This window comes from Salmo trutta, unplaced genomic scaffold (genome assembly GCF_901001165.1).
Source record: "Salmo trutta unplaced genomic scaffold, fSalTru1.1, whole genome shotgun sequence".
Classification (NCBI taxonomy): domain Eukaryota; kingdom Metazoa; phylum Chordata; class Actinopteri; order Salmoniformes; family Salmonidae; genus Salmo; species Salmo trutta.
The window spans coordinates 8466321-8488929 of NW_021822911.1; the positions used below are offsets into that span (position 1 = coordinate 8466321).

A 22609-nucleotide genomic window follows, 5' to 3' on the forward strand; every position below is an offset into this window, starting at 1 on the left:
ACCTTTGATGATATTCATCAGATGGCACTCATAGGACTTCATGTTACACAATACATGTATGTTTTCCTCAATAAAGTTCATATTTATATCCAAAACCCCCATTTTACATTGGCGTGTAATGTTCAGAAATGTCCCAAAACTTCTGGTGAATGAGCACATCAATTTACAGAAATACTCATCATACACATTGACAAAATATACAACTGTTATTCAAAGAATTATAGATACACTTCTCCTTAATGCAACCGCTGTGTTAGATTTCAAAAAAACTTTACAGCGAATACACACTTTGCAATAATCTGAGTACAGCGCTCAGACACCAAAACAAGCCATACAGATACCCGCCATGTTGTGGAGTCAACAGAAGTCAGAAATACCATTATAAATATTCACTTACCTTTGATGATCTTCATCAGAATGAACTACCAGGAATCCCAGGTCCACAATAAATGTTTGTTTTGTTCGATAAAGTCCTTAATTTATGTCCAAATACCTCCTTTTTGTTCGCGCGATCAGTCCACTCCTCCAAATGCAGGAAGTGAAAAAGTCACGACGAAAAGTAAAAAGAAGTTCTATTTACGTTCGTAGAAATATGTCAAATGATGTATAGCATCAATCTTTAGGATGTTTTTAACATAAATCTTCAGTAATATTCCAACCGGACAATCCAATGTCTTCAGAAAAGAAAAGGAACACAGCTCACACTCACGTGAGAGCGCACCTCTGAGCTCATGTCATTTCGTCACTCATCTGACTCAATATTCACAGTAGAAGCATGAAACAACGTTCTAAAGACTGATGACATCTAGTGGACGCCTTAGGAAGTGCAAAATTAACCCTAAGTCACTGTGTAGGCAATAGGCAATCACTTGAAAAAACTACAACCCTCAGATTTCCCACTTCCTGGGTGGATTTTTCTCAGGTTTTTGCCTGCCATATGAGTTCTGTTATACTCACAGACATCATTCAAACAGTTTTAGAAACTTCAGAGTGTTTTCTATCCAAATCTACTAATACTATGCATTTCCTACCTTCTGAGCCTGAGTAGCAGGCAGTTTAATTTGGGCATGCCTTTCATCCGGACGTCAAAATACTGCTCCCTACCCTAGAGAAGTTAACAATGTGTACACTGTATTTCTGATCAATTTCATGTTATTTTAATGGACACATTTTTTTACTTTTCTTTCGAAAATATGGACATTACCAAGTGACTCCAAACTTTTGAACGGTAGTGTACATGTAGGTAGGGGTAAAAGTGACTAGGCAATCAGGATAGAGATTACATCTCCTCATCCAGGGAGTGCACACACACACACACGGAGGGAATGTTGTGTTTGTTTAATATTGTAGTTGAGGTAATAATGAGGCTATAAGGAGTACCAGTACTGAGTCAATGTGCAGGGGTACCAGGTAGTGGAGGTAATAATGAGACTATAAGGAGTACCAGTACTGAGTCAATGTGCAGGGGTACCAGGTAGTTGAGGTAATAATGAGGCTATAAGGAGTACCAGTACTGAGTCAATGTGCAGGGGTACCAGGTAGTGGAGGTAATAATGAGACTATAAGGAGTACCAGTACTGAGTCAATGTGCAAGGGTACCAGGTAGTTGAGGTAATAAATCAAATCAAATGTATTTGTCACATACACATGGTTAGCAGGTGTTAATGCAAGTATAGCGAAATGCTTGTGCTTCTAGTTCCGACCATGCAGTAATATCTAACAGGTAATATAACCTAACAATTTCACAACACTACCTTATACACACAAGTGTAAAGGAATGAATACGAATATGTACATAAAAATATATAAATGAGTACTGTCACGTCCTGACCAATATTTAGGTATTATTTCTATTATATTTGGTCAGGACGTGGCAGAGGTATATTTGTTTTGTATTATGGGGTTTTGTGTGTGGTGTAGTGGGGTGTGTTAGTTTGGTATAGGTTCTAGGTTTGTTTTTCTATGTGTAGTTTTGGGTGCTGGACTCTCAATTGGAGGCAGGTGTTTCTAGTTGCCTCTGATTGGGAGTCCTATAAGTAGGTGTGTGTTTGTTTGGTTTTCGTGGGTAGTTGTTTTTGCACTGCGAGGTATAGCCTGCGAAACTGTCATTCATTGTTCTTTCTTGTTTTCTTGTTTTTTGTGTATGCTGCTTTTTATCTATTAAAAGATGAGCATCCACATTCCTGCTGCGTATTGGTCCTCCCTTCAACACAACGACAAATTATGTGACAAGTACTGGCCGAGTGGCATAGGCAAGTGTCAGGGATTTCGTCGTCGTCAGACGATATGGCGAAATCATCGTCGGAAAAGGAGGACCAATATGCATCAGAATTGTGTTGGCTCATCTTGAACATTTATTAGACTCAAAATGAACATACAAAATAACAAAACGAACTCACGATATAGACAGTCTTCTCAGGCTCATATACGCTAGACAAGAAACAATCTCCCACAAATGACAAACACACCCTAATATATGGAACTCTCAATCAAAGGCAAAGAGAAAACACCTGCCTTCAATTGAGAGTCCCAATCCCAATTAACCAAACATAGAAACACACTCACTAGACTCCACATAGAAATATATAAACATAGACCATAAACCAAAAACCCGGAAATACTAAATCAAACGCCCTTTTACCAAAACACCACCCCGAACCACATAAAACAAATACCCTCTGCCACGTCCTGACCAAACTACAATGACAATTAACCCTTATACTGGCCAGGACGTGACAGTACCCCCCCCTAAAGGTGCTAACCCCGGAAGCACCTCAAGAAAAACAAAAACCCCAAACAACAACAAAAATCCCCCTAAAGTAAAGGGAGGGAAGGGAGGGTGGCTGCCGTCACCGACGGCACTTGTGCTACACCCCCCCTCCCCAACCCACCTATGCAGGTGGTGGTTCAGGCTCCGGCCTATTGTCCTCCAGAGTGCCGACCCCGATCAGCCTCGGACCGTAGGCAGACTCCCCTTGCTCTGGATCCTGGGCAGACCTCCTCCTCTCCACCCTGTATACAGACTCATTAATTGAACAGTTAATCATTTTAAGTTCTGGATTGTCAGGCTTACTCAGTTCAGGGTTGCTGCTCGACTCCCTTGGTTATTTGTAATCGGCAGACTCTGGGCCGATGGGCCACTCTGGCTGATCCTGGCCGATGGGGCAGTCTGGCAGCTCCGGGCAGTCTGGCCACTCTGGCATCTCCTGGCAGTCTGGCCACTCTGGCATCTCCGGGCAGTCTGGCCACTCTGGCATCTCCGGGCAGTCTGGCCACTCTGGCATCGCCGGGCAGTCTGGCCACTCTGGCATCTCCGGGCAGTCTGGCCACTCTGGCATCTCAGGGCAGTCTGGCCACTCTGGCATCTCCGGGCAGTCTGGCCACTCTGGCATCTTCGGGCAGTCTGGCCACTCTGGCAATCTCCGGGCAGTCTGGCCACTCTGGCAATCTCCGGGCAGTCTGGCCACTGGCATCTCCGGGCAGTCTGGCCACTCTGGCATCTCCGGGCAGTCTGGCCACTCTGGCATCTCCGGGCAGTCTGGCCACTCTGGCATCTCCGGCCACTCTGGCCACTCTGGCATCTCCGGCCACTCTGGCAGCTCCTGACTAGTGGGTGGCTCTGGTGGCTCTTGACTGGCGGGCGGTCTGGCGACTCTTGACTGACGGGCGGCTCTGGCGACTCTTGACTGACGGGCGGCTCTGGCGACTCTTGACTGACGGGCGGCTCTGGCGACTCTTGACTGACGGGCGGCTCTGGCGACTCTTGACTGACGGGCGGCTCTGGCGACTCTTGACTGACGGGCGGCTCTGGCGACTCTTGACTGACGGGCGGCTCTGGCGACTCTTGACTGACGGGCGGCTCTGGCGACTCTTGACTGATGGGCGGCTCTGGCGACTCTTGACTGACGGGCGGCTCTGGCGACTCTTGACTGATGGGCGGCTCTGGCGACTCTTGACTGACGGGCAGCCCTGGCGACGTCGGACTGGGATGACGCACTTGAAGCCTGGTGCGTGGTGCTGGTACTGGACTTACCAGACTGGGAACACGTACCTCCAGGCTAGTGCGGGGAGCGGGAACAGGATGAGTCGGACTGGGTTGACGCACTTCCGGGTCCGCACCAGAGACAGGAACTGGAAACACCGGGCTATGGAGGCGCACAGGCGGTCTTGATCTTACCTCCTGCACAACCTGTCCTGGCTGGATGGAACTAGTAGCCCTGTATGAGCGGGGTGCTTGTACAGGGCGGACTGGGCTGTGCAGGGGCCTGATGGTAGCCGTGCGTAGAGCGGGAGTTGGGTAGCCTGGTCCTCGGAGGCGTACCGGCGACCAGATGCGCTGCGCAGGCATCCTCCTACCAGGCTGGATGCTCACTCTAGCACGGCACCTGCGAGGGGCTGGAATAATGCGCACCGGACTGTGCATGCGTATGGGTGAGATATTGCGCTCTTCAGCAAAACATGGCGCCCTCCACCTCATACGCTCCTCCATATAACCACGGATAGCTGGCTTCCGGCTCTTCCTAGGCCTAGCCAAACTACCCGTGTGCCCCCCAAAAATTTTTTATTGGGGGTGCCTCTCGTGCTTCAACGCCAGTCGTGTTCCTCGGAAACGTTCCCGGTCCTTACCAGCCATTCTCCATGGGCCCTCTCCGGCCATAACTTGCTCCCATGTCCATCTCTCCCGTTTGTCCAATTCAAAATCCCTCTGCTCCTTCCTCTGCTGCTTGGTCCTGGTTTGGTGGGAGATTCTGTCAGGGATTTCGTCGTCGTCAGACGATATGGCGAAATCATCGTCGGAAAAGGAGAACCAATATGCAGCAGAATTGTTTTGGCTCATCTTGAACATTTATTAGACTCAAAATGAACATACAAAATAACAAAACAAACTCACAATATAGACAGTCTTCTCAGGCTCACATACGCTAGACAAGAAACAATCTCCCACAAATGACAAACACACCCTAATATATGGGACTCTCAATCAAAGGCAAAGAGAAAACACCTGCCTTCAATTGAGAGTCCCAACCCCAATTAATCAACCATAGAAACACACTCACTAGACTTCACATAGAATGATATAAACATAGACCATAAACCAAAAACCCGGAAATACTAAATCAAACGCCCTTTTACCAAAACACCACCCCGAACCACATAAAACAAATACCCTCTGCCACATCCTGACCAAACTACAATGACAATTAACCCTTATACTGGCCAGGACGTGACAGCAAGATGCAGTAGATGGTATAGAGTACAGTATATACATATGAGATGAGTAATGTAGGGTATGAAAACATATAAAGAGGCATTGTTGAAAGTGGCTAGTGCTACATTACATCAAGATGGCAAGATGCAGTAGATGGTATAGAGTACAGTATATACATATGAGATGAGTAATGTAGGGTAAGTAAACATTATATAATATAAAGTGGCTAGTGATGAATTGAATACATCAATTTTTTATTATTAAAGTGGCTTGAGTTGAGTCAGTATGTTGGTAACAGCCACACACACAGACCTCACTTCCCTCTGGAGAGCCTTACGGTTATGGGCGGAGCAGCTGCCGGACCATTTCAGTTTGTCCATGATGTGTACGCCTAGGAACTTAAAACTCTCCACCCTCTCCACTACTGTCCCATCAATGTAGATAGGGGGCTGCTCCCTCTGCTGTTTCCTGAAGTCCACGATCATCTCCTTAGTTTTGTTGACATTAAGTGTGAGGTTATTTTCCTGACACCACACTCCGAGGGCCCTCACCTCCTCCCTGTAGGCCGTCTTGTCGTTGTTGATAATCAAGCCTACCACTGTAGTGTCGTCTGCAAACTTGATGATTGAGTTGGAGGCGTGCATGGCCACGCAGTCGTGGGTGAACAGGGAGTACAGGAGAGGGCTGAGAACGCACCCTTGTGGTGCCCCAGTGTTGAGGGTCAGCGGGGTGGAGATGTTGTTACCTACCTTCACCACCTGGGGGCGGCCCGTCAGGAAGTCCAGGACCCAGTTGCACAGGGCGGGGTCGAGACCCAGGGTCTCGAGCTTAATGACGAGTTTGTAGGGTACTATGGTGTTAAATGCTGAGCTGCAATCAATGAACAGCATTCTTACATAGGTATTCCTCTTGTCCAGATCGGTTAGGGCAGTGTGCAGTGTGATGGCGATTGCGTCGTCTGTGGACCTATTGGGTCGGTAAGCAAATTGGAGTGGGTCTAGGGTGACAGGTGATATGGTCCTTGACTAGTCTCTCAAAGCACTTCATGATGACAGAAGTGAGTGCTACAGGGCAGTAGTCATTTAGCTCAGTTACCTTAGCTTTCTTGGGAACAGGAATAATGGTGGCCCTCTTGAAGCATGTGGGGACAGCAGACTGGGATAGGGAGAGATTGAATATGTCCGTAAACACACCAGCCAGCTGGTCTGCGCATGCTCTGAGGACGTGGCCGGGAATGCCGTCTGGGCCTGCAGCCTTGCGAGGGTTAACACGTTTAAATGTTTTACTCACGTTGGCTACGATGAAGGAGAGCCCGCAGTTTTTGGTAGCGGGCCGTGTCAGTGGCGCTGTGTTGTCCTCAAGGTGAGTAAAAAAGCTGTTTAGTCTGTCTGGGAGCAAGGCATCGTGATCAGCGACGGGCCCTCTTTTTCTTTTGTAGTCCGTGATTGACTGTAGACCCTGCCACATACCTCTCGTGTCTGAGCCGTTGAATGAGGCTATAAGGAGTACCAGTACTGAGTCAATGTGCAGGGGTACCAGGTAGTTGACGTAATAATGAGACTATAAGGAGTACCAGTACTGAGTCAATGTGCAGGGGTACCAGGTAGTTGAGGTAATAATGAGACTATAAGGAGTACCAGTACTGAGTCAATGTGCAGGGGTACCAGGTAGTTGAGGTAATAATGAGACTATAAGGAGTACAGGTACTGAGTCAATGTGCAGGGGTACCAGGTAGTTGAGGTAATAATGAGACTATAAGGAGTACAGGTACTGAGTCAATGTGCAGGGGTACCAGGTAGTTGAGGTAATATGTACATGTAGGTAGTGGCAAAAGTGACTAGGCAATCAGGATAGAGATTTCATTTCCTTGTCCAGGGAGTGCAAACACACACACTTTCACACACACACGTGGAGGGAACGTTGTGTTTGTTTAATATTGTTTTAGGACTATGAAAATGGACAGAAGGATTAGCCTACGGATTATGAAAACAACAAAAAGGAATGTGAAAATGGGAGAGGAGAAATGACTAGAGACAGTGTTGTTTAACTCACTGACCATGACCCATGAGTTCTTCTTACCTTTGTTCAGTAGAAAAGTCTCCCTCTCTAAACTTCATAGGTGGCTCCATAGACCAGTCACTCTTCATGGACACACAGCTGGGTACAGGGGAGGTTGGTCTCTCCTGCTTGATTGGTCTTCAACACAACAGAGACAAACATTACATCTCTCATCTACTCTGATCTCAGATGGGAAACATAAGAAGAGTTTCATTCCAAAACGCCATATATAACTTTTCAGAAATGTTCGTAAATGAGCTTTTATTTTTTTAAAGAAATTATGAAAGAGATTGGTGTGTTTTTCACTATCTAATTATGACATGGTGTTGTTCAATGACAGACATGAATTTGTTTATAAACTATCACATGACGGTTTCATTTTAGAGAGTCAAATGTTTTCTTTGCTCAATGCTATATATCTGCCTCACTCTCAGAGAAATCAGTAGTACTGCTAGGTTTTACATAGTAATAATATATATCTGCCTCACTCTCAGAGAAATCAGTAGTACTGCTAGGTTTTACACAGTAATAATATATATCTGCCTCACTCTCAGAGAAATCAGTAGTACTGCTAGGTTTTATACAGTAATAATATATATCTGCCTCACTCTCAGAGAAATCAGTAGTACTGCTAGGTTTTACACAGTAATAATATATATCTGCCTCACTCTCAGAGAAATCAGTAGTACTGCTAGGTTTTATACAGTAATAATATATATCTGCCTCACTCTCAGAGAAATCAGTAGTACTGCTAGGTTTTATACAGTAATAATATATATCTGCCTCACTCTCAGAGAAATCAGTAGTACTGTGAGGTTTTATACAGTAATAATATATATCTGCCTCTCAGAGAAATCCGTAGTACTGCTAGGTTTAACACAGTAATAGTATATCTGCCTCTCTCTCAGAGAAATCAGTAGTACTGCTAGGTTTTATACAGTAATAATATATATCTGCCTCACTCTCAGAGAAATCAGTAGTACTGCTAGGTTTAACACAGTCAAATGTAACCGCCCGGCACGATTCGGTCTTATTTTAGAAACATTTTCAAATGTGTTTTTTACACTGGATACATTTAGAGACTCAGGGCTAGAAAATGGTATATCATACAAAACAGTTGATGAACAATGGGAAAGTAATTCTTCTTTGAACGTTGATGAACTTGTAACCTCACTTTTGAGAAAATGGCCTTTGAATGTTTTGGTACCTACTGGAGAGCTCTTCTTTGTCTACAGGGCTGTTACTTTGGCTGATAATGTCTCCCATCTAATAAATAGTTTTTCATATATATAATTAACTAAATATATTATGTTTTTGGTTTCGTCAGTTTCATTGTTTATTATGCAATAAATTGTTATTTTATGGTTGTAAGTTGTAAAATTAACTAGAAAATATTCAATTTTGCAATTCTGAGAAATTACTACTTCAGTAAGGAATTACACATTATTCAATATTACTGCAGTTTCTAAATCATTTCATTAGATGGCAGCATAACACCACGAATGACTTATCAGAAGATTAGTTTAGTTTTCTCCCTGGATACACCACCACTCCCCCTCACAGGAGAACTCCGGTGTGAGATTCTTTCTGTCCCTTTCCACACTGCTAACGCAAGAGGAAGGACTGAAAAAGCATTTAACAGATTACTGTTTAGTAATATAATGATGATTCATGTTTATTATTACCTGTTTTTATGCTCATGTTTGAAATTATACTTCATTAATATAACGATTATCAATAAGCCTGAACATTAATTCAGTCACCTCTAGTTGAGAAAAATGTATTTTCCCAGTACATTCATTGTCAAATTCATCAACCAGCATCAACCCGCGATGCCTTCTCGCGCATGAAGTCAGCTTCATGCGCGAGAAGGTGATATATAGCTAACTAAAGTAATGATTGGCCATTTTAGAAAATCATGGGACATATAGTTTGTGATTGCATGTTATTTTATGTCAATCATATTGCTGCTTGTAGCCTATAACTGATGCTTCGTGGTCTTATGCTGCCATCTATTGGAAATATTTAGCAATTAAAAGTCAGTCATTCACAGACAGACATTAGTGAGACACCTGAGAAGAAAAAAAAAACATTGTTAATTCCTTAGATTAGTCTCAAACCTGCCCTGTCTATCCCACGTCAATTGCTGGACATTCACAAAGAGGTTACTAGGTCTCCCAGTTCAAACCACATTTGAAAAATAAAAACACAAGTGGCTTGTTGTGTGCCTTGCAATAATAAATATTAGAAAAAAACTAATAACAAAATAAAAACAGCAAAAGGCTTAGACAGGTTTGATTAACAAAATAATCAACATGCTGTTTGGTACTATACTTGTATTTACTAACATAATATTATTACTAAAATAGTTTCTAAAAGTGTTCTAGGCTACCCTACCCTAGAATTAGGGTTAGGGGTTAAGGCTAAAATAGGTAATACACAGGATTAGGGGTTAAGGCTAAAATAGGTAATACGTAGGGTTAGAATTTCTGTACAGCACTTTGTGACATCTGCTGATGTAAAAAGGGCTTCATAAATACATTTTATTGATTGTTAGGTTTAAGGGTTTTAAGGCTAAAAACGTTATGGGTTTATAGCTCTCTAGCTCCTCCCTGTGGTCTTCTGTGGGTACTACATAACTCATTCACCACACTTGCAAGGCTCAACTGCGTCAGATCTACAAATCAATGAGCTAGACCTATCCATTTGGGTTGTAACTCAGTGAACCTGTGCAGCATTTGCTCAATTCAATGCCTACAAACGAAGATTTCGATGCATATCAAATTACCCAGTAGCCATTCAGAAACAATAACTCCTCAAAAAAAGTGTTATATCTTAATTACATTTTTTATTATGTCTGTATAAATCGGCCACATCTTGAAAAAGAGGGCAGGGACATGTGTTCTGTTTAGGTTGTATACATTTTTCTGAAAACAAAATTGGTTAACTATGACCAGAAAATGCTTAACGTTTGATCGGTTTGCGCCAGCCATCACTAGTACTGTGGGTCACCACAACGTGTACCCAGGTGAAGTGTGCACCAAGTAGCTGTGATAATATTAGTAATAATACTAATAATAATACTTGAGGTCAGCCTACAATGTTAACGCAGGCAGGTCTCATTGATAACAATAGCGAAGCTGGCATTGTGACGCAGAACAATGGGCAATGGTATAGAACGTTCAGAATGTCAGGTGGTGCCACAGTGCTCAATTAAACTAATAGGAGCTGGAAGGGTGAAAAATGACCTAAAATAAGGCCTGTTTTTTCGCTATAACTTCATAACTAGGGACATAAGGTAATATTATGAAACTGAGCTCCATGGCGGATGCAATGAACTAGTTTTATCAGAAAAAAAAACATTGTTAAAAATGGAATGTGTCCAGACTACTTGAGGCGTCACAATTTTTTTTTTTTAAACTTCGGTCATTGGACACAGAGGGGTTAAACACTAAAGTTACCGTCCATCTAGTGAAAAGAGGAGAACCGGACAGAGGTAGCCAGCATCCGTCAACGAGAGAGACGGAAGCCTTCCATGGGATTTAACTGGTGGATGAAACAACCAGGGAGCTCCATCGGTCCACAAGTAATGCGGGCAGCTAGTGATGATGTAGTGGTAGCTAGGAAAAATGAGGATGCTGCTGGTAGAGTAGCTAGCTTACCTAGCTGTACTGACTAGCTTGGCTAGCTAGCAGGTCGTTCGTCTGTCCCTCGTCTCGAGGATGAGGACGAATCCAGTGAACCACAAAATGAAACAAGGATAGAGAGTGAAAAGGATCTGGCTACACTCATACTGTCCCTGACCGTAAAGCAAAAAGATAATTGAACAATAAACTTTGGCGTCTCAACAATGTAGCGAACTCCGTCGTTTTCCCCAAGATCACCTCAGCCCACTCTGCACGTAACCTGACAATATCCTTGGTGCCACACCGGACGTGGACGCGGGCAGTTCCAGAACGCAGACATGAGCAGTGCAACACAATCAACTAAACCCAGTCTTTACAGTGGGTTACATTAGTAATATTGTGTCCCATCTACTGGCAGATATTTAGGACCTCAGCAGGTATCTGGATAATAGCCTCATGAGCTGTCCTAACCAGTTAAGAGGTACCAGCAGGTATCTGGATAATAACCTCATGAGCTGTCCTAACCAGTTAAGAGGAACCAGCAGGTATCTGGATAATAACCTCATGAGCTGTCCTAACCAGTTAAGAGGTACCAGCAGGTATCTGGATAATAACCTCATGAGCTGTCCTAACCAGTTAAGAGGTACCAGCAGGTATCTGGATAATAGCCTCATGAGCTGTCCTAACCAGTTAAGAGGTACCAGCAGGTATCTGGATAATAACCTCATGAGCTGTCCTAACCAGTTAAGAGGTACCAGCAGGTATCTGGATAATAGAAACATGAGCTGTCCTAACCAGTTAAGAGGTACCAGCAGGTATCTGGATAATAACCTCATGAGCTGTCCTAACCAGTTAAGAGGAACCAGCAGGTATCTGGATAATAGCCTCATGAGCTGTCCTAAACAGTTAAGAGGAACCAGCAGGTATCTGGATAATAACCTCATGAGCTGTCCTAACCAGTTAAGAGGTACCAGCAGGTATCTGGATAATAGCCTCATGAGCTGTCCTAACCAGTTAAGAGGAACCAGCAGGTATAATAACCTCATGAGCTGTCCTAACCAGTTAAGAGGGACCAGCAGGTATCTGGATAATAACCTCATGAGCTGTCCTAACTAGTTAAGAGGTACCAGCAGGTATCTGGATAATAGAAACATGAGCTGTCCTAACCAGTTAAGAGGTACCAGCAGGTATCTGGATAATAGCCTCATGAGCTGTCCTAACCAGTTAAGAGGAACCAGCAGGTATAATAACCTCATGAGCTGTCCTAACCAGTTAAGAGGAACCAGCAGGTATCTGGATAATAGCCTCATGAGCTGTCCTAACCAGTTAAGAGGTACCAGCAGGTATCTGGATAATAACCTCATGAGCTGTCCTAACCAGTTAAGAGGAAACAGCAGGTATCTGGATAATAGCCTCATGAGCTGTCCTAACCAGTTAAGAGGAAACAGCAGGTATCTGAATAATAGAAACATGCAGCCAGTCAGTGGTTCCTGTGCCACATGTAATTGCTTTGGAGCAGTGGCAACCTGTTATTCAAGGCAGATTTTTTACATTTTTAAAATGTATTTCACCTTTGTTTAACCAGGTAGGCTAGTTGAGAACAAGTTCTCATTTACAACTGCGACCTGGCCAAGAAAAAGGCAAAGCAGTGTGACACAGACAACAACACAGATTTACACATGGAATAAACAAACATACAGTCAATAATACAGCATAAAAAGTATATATACAGTGTGTGCAAATGAGGTAAGATAAAGGAGGTAAGGCAATAAATAGGCCATGGTGACGAAGTAATTATAATATACCAAATAAACTCTGGAGTAATTGATGTGCAGAAGATGAATGTGCAAGTAGAGATTTACAGTGAGGGAAAAAAGTATTTGATCCCCTGCTGATTTTGTACGTTTGCCCAATGGCAAAGAAATTATCAGTCTATAATTTTAATGGAAAGTTTATTTGAACAGTGAGAGACAGAATAACAACAAAAAAATCAAGAAAAACGCATGTCAAAAATGATGTATATTGATTTGCATTTTAATGAGGGAAATAAGTATTTGACCCCTCTGCAAAACATGACTTAGTACTTGGTGGCAAAACCCTTGTTGGCAATCACAGAGGTCAGACGTTTCTTGTAGTTGGCCACCAGGTTTGCACACATCTCAGGAGGGATTTTGTCCCACTCCTCTTTGCAGATCTTCTCCAAGTCATTACGGTTTGACTTTTGGCAACTCGAACTTTCAGCTCCCTCCACAGATTTTCTATGGGATTAAGGTCTGGAGACTGGCTAGGCCACTCCAGGACCTTAATGTGCTTCTTCTTGAGCCACTCCTTTGTTGCCTTGGCCATGTGTTTTGGGTCATTGTCATGCTGGAATACCCATCCACAACCCATTTTCAATGCCCTGGCTGAGGGAAGGAGGTTCTTACCCAAGATTTGACGGTACATGGCCCCGTCCATCGTCCCTTTGATGCGGTGAAGTTGTCCTGTCCCCTTAGCAGAAAAACACCCCCAAAGCATAATGTTTCCACCTTCATGTTTGACGGTGGGGATGGTGTTCTTGGGGTCATAAGCAGCATTCCTCCTCCTCCAAACACGGTGAGTTGAGTTGATGCCAAAGAGCTCCATTTTGGTCTCATCTGACCACAACACTTTCACCCAGTTGTCCTCTGAATCATTCAGATGTTCATTGGCAAACTTCAGATGGGCATGTATAGGTGCTTTCTTGAGCAGGGGGACCTTGCGGGCGCTGTAGGATTTCAGTCCTTCACGGCGTAGTGTGTTACCAATTGATTTCTTGGTGACTATGGTCCCAGCTGCCTTGAAATCATTGACAAGATCCTCCCATGTAGTTCTGGGCTGATTCCTCACCGTTCTCATGATCATTGCAACTCCACGAGGTGAGATCTTGCATGGAGCCCCAGGCAGAGGGATATTGACAGTTCTTTTGTGTTTCTTCCATTTACGAATAATCGCACCAACTGTTGTCACCTTCTCACCAAGCTGCTTGGCGATGGTCTTGTAGCCCATTCCAGCCTTGTGTAGGTCTACAATCTTGTCCCTGACATCCTTGGAGAGCTCTTTGGTCTTGGCCATGGTGGAGAGTTTGGAATCTGATTGATTGATTGCATCTGTGGACAGGTGTCTTTTTTTTTACAGGTAACAAGCTGCGGTTAGGAGCACTCCCTTTAAGAGTGTGCTCCTAATCTCAGCTCGTTACCTGTATAAAAGACACCTGGGAGCCAGAAATCTTTCTGATTGAGAGGGGGTCAAATACTTATTTCCCTCATTAAAATGCAAATCAATTTATAACATTTTTGACATGCGTTTTTCTGGATTTTTTTGTTGTTATATAAAAGATGACTGCTATGGTGTGTGGTCATCCACACCCCCTCCCAAAATGGCTGCTGTGCCATTTCTTCCCCATGCATTACTTGACTGTTCAAATAAACCTACCATTAAAATGATAGACTGATCATTTCTTTGTCAGTGGGCAAACGTACAAAATCAGCAGGGGATCAAATACTGTTTTCCCTCACTGTATGGAGTGTGCCACTCTCCTTATTTTTATAGCTTATAGTTTATTAGCCATTAGTCAGAACTTCCTCATTAAAAAAAAAAATCTTGGAACCATTTCCCTGTTTGACCGCTAGGTGTTATGGGTATTATACCACCTCCACTGTGGGGCTCTATAAAACTATTGGAACCATTTCCCTGTTTGACCACTAGGTGTTATGGGTTTTATGACACCTCCACTGTGAGGCTCTATAAAACTATTGGAACCATTTCCCTGTTTGACCGCTAGGTGTTATGGGTATTATACCACCTCCACTGTGGGGCTCTATAAAACTATTGGAACCATTTCCCTGTTTGACCACTAGGTGTTATGGGTACTATGACACCTCCACTGTGGGGCTCTATAAAACTATTGGAACCATTTCCCTGTTTGACCGCTAGGAGTTATGGGTTTTATGACACCTCCACTGTGAGGCTCTATAAAACTATTGGAACCATTTCCCTGTTTGACCGCTAGGTGTTATGGGTATTATGACACCTCCACTGTGGGGCTCTATAACACAAATGAAATGTGAGAATCTGGTGAATGCAGAATCTAGAGAATGCAGCAATATTTGTTTCATCTTGCTGTGATGTTCTCAGTAAAATGTCATACGCTAAAATCTATGAATTTAAAATCTTAGAACAGTAATATGTTACACACCCATAAGCCTTCATTTCTGATGAAAAAACACAAATGTGAAAAAATGGTGGATATAGCATTTTGTATATAAACTCTTCATAAATTCTTTAAAAAATTGTCATCTCACCTCTTAGATTTGGTGCCATGTTCCCCAGAGACACTCCTTTTCGAGGCAGGGACCTCCTCCTCTCTCTTCCAAGAGAGACTCATTTTAGAGACAGGACCCCTAAACAGAGATCCAGCGTGTTGGTTGTGGTTAACACAGAGACAACTAAACAGAGATCCAGCATGTTGGTTGTGGTTAACACAGTAACAACTAAACAGAGATCCAGCATGTTGGTTGTGGTCAACACAGTAACAACTAAACAGAGATCCAGCATGTTGGTTGTGGTTAACACAGTAACAACTAAACAGAGATCCAGCATGTTGGTTGTGGTTAACACAGTGACAGCTAAACAGAGATCCAGCATGTTGGTTGTGGTTAACACAGTGACAACGAAACAGAGATCCAGCATGTTGGTTGTGGTTAACACAGTGACAACTAAACAGAGATCCAGCATGTTGGTTGTGGTTAACACAGTGACAACTAAACAGAGATCCAGCATGTTGGTTGTGGTTAACACAGTGACAACTAAACAGAGATCCAGCATGTTGGTTGTGGTTAACACAGTGACAACTAAACAGAGATCCAACATGTTGGTTGTGGTTAACACAGTGACAACTAAACAGAGATCCAGCATGTTGGTTGTGGTCAACACAGTGACAACTAAACAGACATCCAGCATGTTGGTTGTGGTTAACACAGTAACAACTAAACAGAGATCCAGCATGTTGGTTGTGGTTAACACAGTGACAACTAAACAGAGATCCAGCATGTTGGTTGTGGTTAACACAGTGACAACTAAACAGAGATCCAGCATGTTGGTTGTGATTAACACAGTGACAACTAAACAGAGATCCAGCATGTTGGTTGTGGTTAACACAGTAACAACTAAACAGAGATCCAGCATGTTGGTTGTGGTCAACACAGTAACAACTAAACAGAGATCCAGCATGTTGGTTGTGGTTAACACAGTGACAACTAAACAGAGATCCAGCATGTTGGTTGTGGTTAACACAGTGACAACTAAACAGAGATCCAGCATGTTGGTTGTGGTTAACACAGTGACAACTAAACAGAGATCCAGCATGTTGGTTGTGGTTAACACAGTGACAACTAAACAGAGATCCAGCATGTTGGTTGTGGTTAACACAGTAACAACTAAACAGAGATCCAGCATGTTGGTTGTGGTTAACACAGTGACAACTAAACAGAGATCCAGCATGTTGGTTGTGGTTAACACAGTGACAACTAAACAGAGATCCAGCATGTTGGTTGTGGTTAACACAGTGACAACTAAACAGAGATCCAGCATGTTGGTTGTGGTTAACACAGTGACAACTAAACAGAGATCCAGCATGTTGGTTGTGGTTAACACAGTAACAACTAAACAGAGATCCAGCATGTTGATTGTGGTTAACACAGTGACAACTAAACAGAGATCCAGCATGTTGGTTGTGGTTAACACAGTGACAACTAATTATTGAAGGTCAATTGTTCTCATGTATTAATTATCTCTTAGAGAAATAATACATTCACTAACAGACATAGAAACAGTCAGGTGATTTAAAGCATCACATGAACATGTAGTTGTGACATTTCATCTCCATGGTAACTGTCAATAATAATAATAAGTCACTGTTTGTTAAGGTAGTTATAGACAGTACAACAACAATAATAATAATAATAATAATAATAAGTCACTGTTTGTTAAGGTAGTTATAGACAGTACAACAACAATAATAATAATAATAATAATAATAATAATAAGTCAGTGTTTGTTAAGGTAGTTATAGACAGTACAGCAACAATAATAATAATAATAATAATAATAATAATAATAAGTCACTGTTTGTTAAGGTAGTTATAGACAGAACAACAACAATAATAATAATAATAATAATAATAATAATAATAATAAGTAGGACAGATAATGTACTGTATATAACCTACATATCATAGATGACCAGTCTAAACCTGTTCAGATCAACATAATGTTTTAGTCCTACCAGTAGCAGGACAGAGAATGTACTGTATATAACCTACATAGATGACCAGCCTAAACCTGTTCAGATCAACATAATGTTATAGTCCTACCAGTAGCAGGACAGAGAATGTACTGTATATAACCTACATATCATAGATGACCAGTCTAAACCTGTTCAGATCAACATAATGTTATAGTCCTACCAGTAGCAGGACAGAGAATGTACTGTATATAACCTACATATCATAGATGACCAGTCTAAACCTGTTCAGATCAACATAATGTTATAGTCCTACCAGTAGCAGGACAGAGAATGTACTGTATATAACCTACATATCATAGATGACCAGTCTAAACCTGTTCAGATCAACATAATGTTATAGTCCTACCAGTAGCAGGACAGAGAATGTACTGTATATAACCTACATATCATAGATGACCAGTCTAAACCTGTTCAGATCAGTTCACATAAACTATCAGTAGCAGGACTGACCACCTACAAATCAGTTTTCAGTCTAAATACCAGAGCATATAGCCTAGACCTGATTTTATCACAACATTTCCTACAGAGACCTTCAGGTCGGTCAGCATGATAAAGGATCATATCTCATTTCCTACAGAGACCTTCAGGTCAGTCAGCATGATAAAGGATCATATCTCATTTCACACAGAGACCTTCAGGTCAGTCAGCATGATAAAGGATCATATCTCATTTCCTACAGAGACCTTCAGGTCGGTCAGCATGATAAAGGATCATATCTCATTTCCTACAGAGACCTTCAGGTCAGTCAGCATGATAAAGGATCATATCTCAAGCTTTGTCTGACCACAACCTAACTTGATAATAGTTCTATGTAGCCTACAGTAGACTTACCAGTCTGCACTTCTTTCCTTCAAATCAACACATTTATCCCACTTCTAATGTTTTGGAGAAACGTTTGCCCCTGTGTCAACAGCCATTTTGTAACTGCGTAGGCTACAAACGTACTTCTAATTTCAAATGAGGAAATCACAACTTCTGACAGTCACGTGATGCGGACGCCTGTTTTCTTGCAGAGGAAGTAGCCGCTATTACAAACTCCAAAAGCCTTTTTAAATCTCAAATACAACACAAGTTTAAAATTAACTGCATTGCAGCAACGTTGTCCTGCAACAGGATGATCAAATTAAGATCCTACACCTGTAGAAATATTGTCTTTATTTAAACCAAGGCAGTTTGAGTTATTAGCAAGGAAGTTGCTGTAAACCTATGTGATTGGATGTTATAGACTCCCATCTGAACAGTTTCTTTCTCCATGCTGTGGCCCTCACCAACTGGCCATCTGGCCCATAGAGACTAAAGGACTATGCTGTGGCCCTCACCAACTGGCCACCTGGCCCATAGAGACTAATGGACTATGCTGTGGCCCTCACCAACTGGCCATCTGGTCCATAGAGACTAAAGGACTATGCTGTGGCCCTCACCAACTGGCCATCTGGCCCATAGAGACTAATGGACTATGCTGTGGCCCTCACCAACTGGCCATCTGGCCCATAGAGACTAAAGGACTATGCACTCTATGCTGCACACTTCATCAAGCCATCTCTGTGGGGGAAGGTAGAAAGATAACAGTGAATATGAGACATGAGGGAAGGTATAAAGATAACAGTGAATATGAGACATGGGGGAAGGTATAAAGATAACAGTGAATTTGAGACATGGGGGAAGGTAGAAAGATAACAGTGAATATGAGACATGGGGGAAGGTATAAAGATAACAGTGAATATGAGACATGGGGGAAGGTATAAAGATGACAGTGAATTTGAGACATGGGGGAAGGTAGAAAGATAACAGTGAATATGAGACATGGGGGAAGGTAGAAAGATAACAGTGAATATGAGACATGGAGGAAGGCTGAAAGATAACAGTGAATATGAGACATGGGGGAAGGTAGAAAGATAACAGTGAATATGAGACATGGAGGAAGGTAGGAAGATAACAGTGAATATGAGACATGGGGGAAGGTATAAAGATAACAGTGAATATGAGACGTGGGGGAAGGTAGAAAGATAACAGTGAATATGAGACATGGGGGAAGGTAGAAAGATAACAGTGAATATGAGACATGGAGGAAGGTAGAAAGATAACAGTGAATATGAGACATGGGGGAAGGTAGAAAGATAACAGTGAATATGAGACATGGAGGAAGGCTGAAAGATAACAGTGAATATGAGACATGGGGGAAGGTATAAAGATAACAGTGAATATGAGACATGGGGGAAGGTAGAAAGATAACAGTGAATATGAGACATGGAGGAAGGTAGAAATATAACAGTGAATATGAGACATGGAGGAAGGTAGAAAGATAACAGTGAATATGAGACATGGAGGAAGGTAGAAAGATAACAGTGAATATGACTGCATACATGTTTTCTTCTTATAGTGTTCTTATAAAGCTATGTTCTGTAGTTTATAAACTGGTTTACTGAAACTCTGGTTAATTTGAGGTGAAGACAATAAATGATCTCAGATCCTTAATCTATTCAGCTTTAACCAGTATTGTCCATGTTGCCATGGAGACAAATGATGTGCCCAAAATTCTGACAAAACACATTTTAAATGGAAAATGGACACATAATAATCCATTAGGCTGCTGCATCACACACACACTCAAAGACACACACACACACACACACACACACACACACACACACACACACACACACACACACACACACACACACACACACACACACACACACACACACACACAAGGGTTATGTGACATCGAAATGGTGGTCTGTGAGGGAGGGTCAGAATCCAGAGACAGCCAATGGGAAGGCAGAGAGATACTAATGAAACCACATTAATTTACTGCTGAGTATTCTCAGTTAACCGCACAAAGGAGAACCAAAGGAGAACCACAGCTGTGTTGAAAGAGTCCCTACAGCCCATTCCACTGTTCCCCATCAGTCTGCAGAACAACACGTGTGTAAGGCCAACATCAGTTTTAATGCACCTCATAGCTGGAACCAACTACAAAATACACTGCAATTGGACGATTGGGCAAATTTCAAATATTGATTAGGGAACTATTTGCTGAGGAAAGTGTTTTTCTTTATTGTTTGTCTATGTATTGTATGTGCAGGTCTCCCTTGTGGAAGAGACCCTGGTCTCAGTGTTGATTCCCTGTTAACAGTGGTATAAAGGTGGAAGAGACCCTGGTCTCAGTGTTGACTCCCTGTTAACAGTGGTATAAAGGTGGAAGAGACCCTGGTCTCAGTGTTGACTCCCTGTTAACAGTGTTATAAAGGTGGAAGAGACCCTGGTCTCAGTGTTGACTCCCTGTTAACAGTGTTATAAAGGTGGAAGAGACCCTGGTCTCAGTGTTGATAATGTTATAAAGGTTAAACAAAGAAGAAGAAAAAGAAGAATGCATTTAGAAAGTATTCAGACCCCTTGACTTTTTACACTTTTTGTTACGTTACAGTCTTATTCTAAAATGGACATAATCGTTTTTTCCACCTCATCAATCTACACACAATATCCAATATCCCAGAATGCCCCACAATTCCCAATACCCCGGAATGTTGTCAAGCAAAATGAACAAAAACAAGATGTGATACTCTCAGCTTCTCTTTTAGCAGAGCAGAGAAGTTTCCAAGAGGAGGCTGGTGGGAGGAGCTATAGGAGGACGACTCATTGTAATTACTGGAATAGAATAAATAAATTATCTGTTTGATACTGTTCCATTAATTCCATTCCAGACTTTCCAATGAGCCCATCCTCCTATAGCTCCTCCACCAGCCTCCTCTGGCGTGTAGATGCAAGTATGCTGTGTCCATGTTGCTGTGGAGGTAATTTATATGAAACTAAAACTTTATACGTCTAATGCATCCATTTTTATCTCAATATCAAATAATTTATGCATATTAATCAAGTACCTTACTGTGATTCGTTTAAATTAAAATTTCAAGAGTAATTTCTCAAGCAAGTATTTTGCTAGGAATGTCTGTGAGTGGTCTGAGTGGGGAAGGGAAAACTGAAAATGAGTTGTTATTGGCAGAGAGGTTTGGAACTCTTTCTTATTGGTCTATTGACTCCATCCCACCAAAACAGGCTGACATTTCATGTGGTCTTTTCAAACAGCTCTACACTACAAGTGCATTATCATAATTTTCACAATTAGCATTATTCCAACCTCATAGTTTGCAAATATGTATAAAAAAACAAAAAAAATCTAATTTTTGACTGCGCTGGTCCTTTAAAGGTCCAATGCAGCCGTAAAAATAAAATAAAATCATATGTGAAAATGGTGCATTTCTAAGTTTTGTAGAAAAAAGTTTTGTAGTTAAAATCAGTGATTTTCGAACACAATTAGATTGTCAGTGGAGTGGGGAGCAATAAAAAACCCTCTATTGGACTAGAAAGTCAGTCCAGGTTTTGAAAATCCCCATTTTTAACTTTTATATCAGAGAGAAATGTTAACTACAGATCATAGAAATGTGCCATATTCATAAATATAGTTTCTGTTTTGGTGCTGGAGAGGATGAATATGAGGTTGAAAACCTTTAACACTAGAATCAGTCCTGCTCCCTGACTTTTAACACTAGAATCAGTCCTGCTCCCTGACTTTTAACACTAGAATCAGTCCTGCTCCCTGACTTTTAACACTAGAATCAGTCCTGCTCTCTGACTTTTAACACTAGAATCAGTCCTGCTCTCTGACTTTTAACACTAGAATCAGTCCTGCTCCCTGACTTTTAACACTAGAATCAGTCCTGCTCCCTGCCTTTTAACACTAGAATCAGTCCTGCTCCCTGACTTTTAACACTAGAATCAGTCCTGCTCCCTGACTTTTAACACTAGAATCAGTTCTGCTCCCTGACTTTTAACACTAGAATCAGTCCTGCTCCCTGACTTTTAACACTAGAATCAGTTCTGCTCCCTGACTTTTAACACTAGAATCAGTCCTGCTCCCTGACTTTTAACACTAGAATCAGTCCTGCTCCCTGACTTTTAACACTAGAATCAGTTCTGCTCCCTGACTTTTAACACTAGAATCAGTCCTGCTCCCTGACTTTTAACACTAGAATCAGTCCTGCTCCCTGAATTTTAACTCTAGAATCAGTCCTGCTCCCTGACTTTTAACACTAGAATCAGTCCTGCTCCCTGACTTTTAACACTAGAATCAGTCCTGCTCCCTGACTTTTAACACTAGAATCAGTTCTGCTCCCTGACTTTTAACACTAGAATCAGTCCTGCTCCCTGACTTTTAACACTAGAATCAGTCCTGCTCCCTGAATTTTAACTCTAGAATCAGTCCTGCTCCCTGACTTTTAACACTAGAATCAGTCCTGCTCCCTGACTTTTAACACTAGAATCAGTCCTGCTCCCTGACTTTTAACACTAGAATCAGTCCTGCTCCCTGACTTTTCCTAAATGTTTGTATTT

At 42.1% G+C, this 22609-nt stretch overlaps 1 long non-coding RNA gene across 1 annotated transcript; it reads right to left on the reverse strand.

Moving 5' to 3' along the window:
• Positions 1-7270: 7270 nt before the first annotated feature.
• LOC115186375 (uncharacterized) lies at positions 7271-18539 on the reverse strand. Its single transcript, XR_003875727.1, has 3 exons — positions 18050-18539; positions 15216-15314; positions 7271-7405 (listed from the first exon to the last, which is right to left on the reverse strand). It is a non-coding gene; the product is annotated as an uncharacterized LOC115186375 (long non-coding RNA).
• Positions 18540-22609: the final 4070 nt, after the last annotated feature.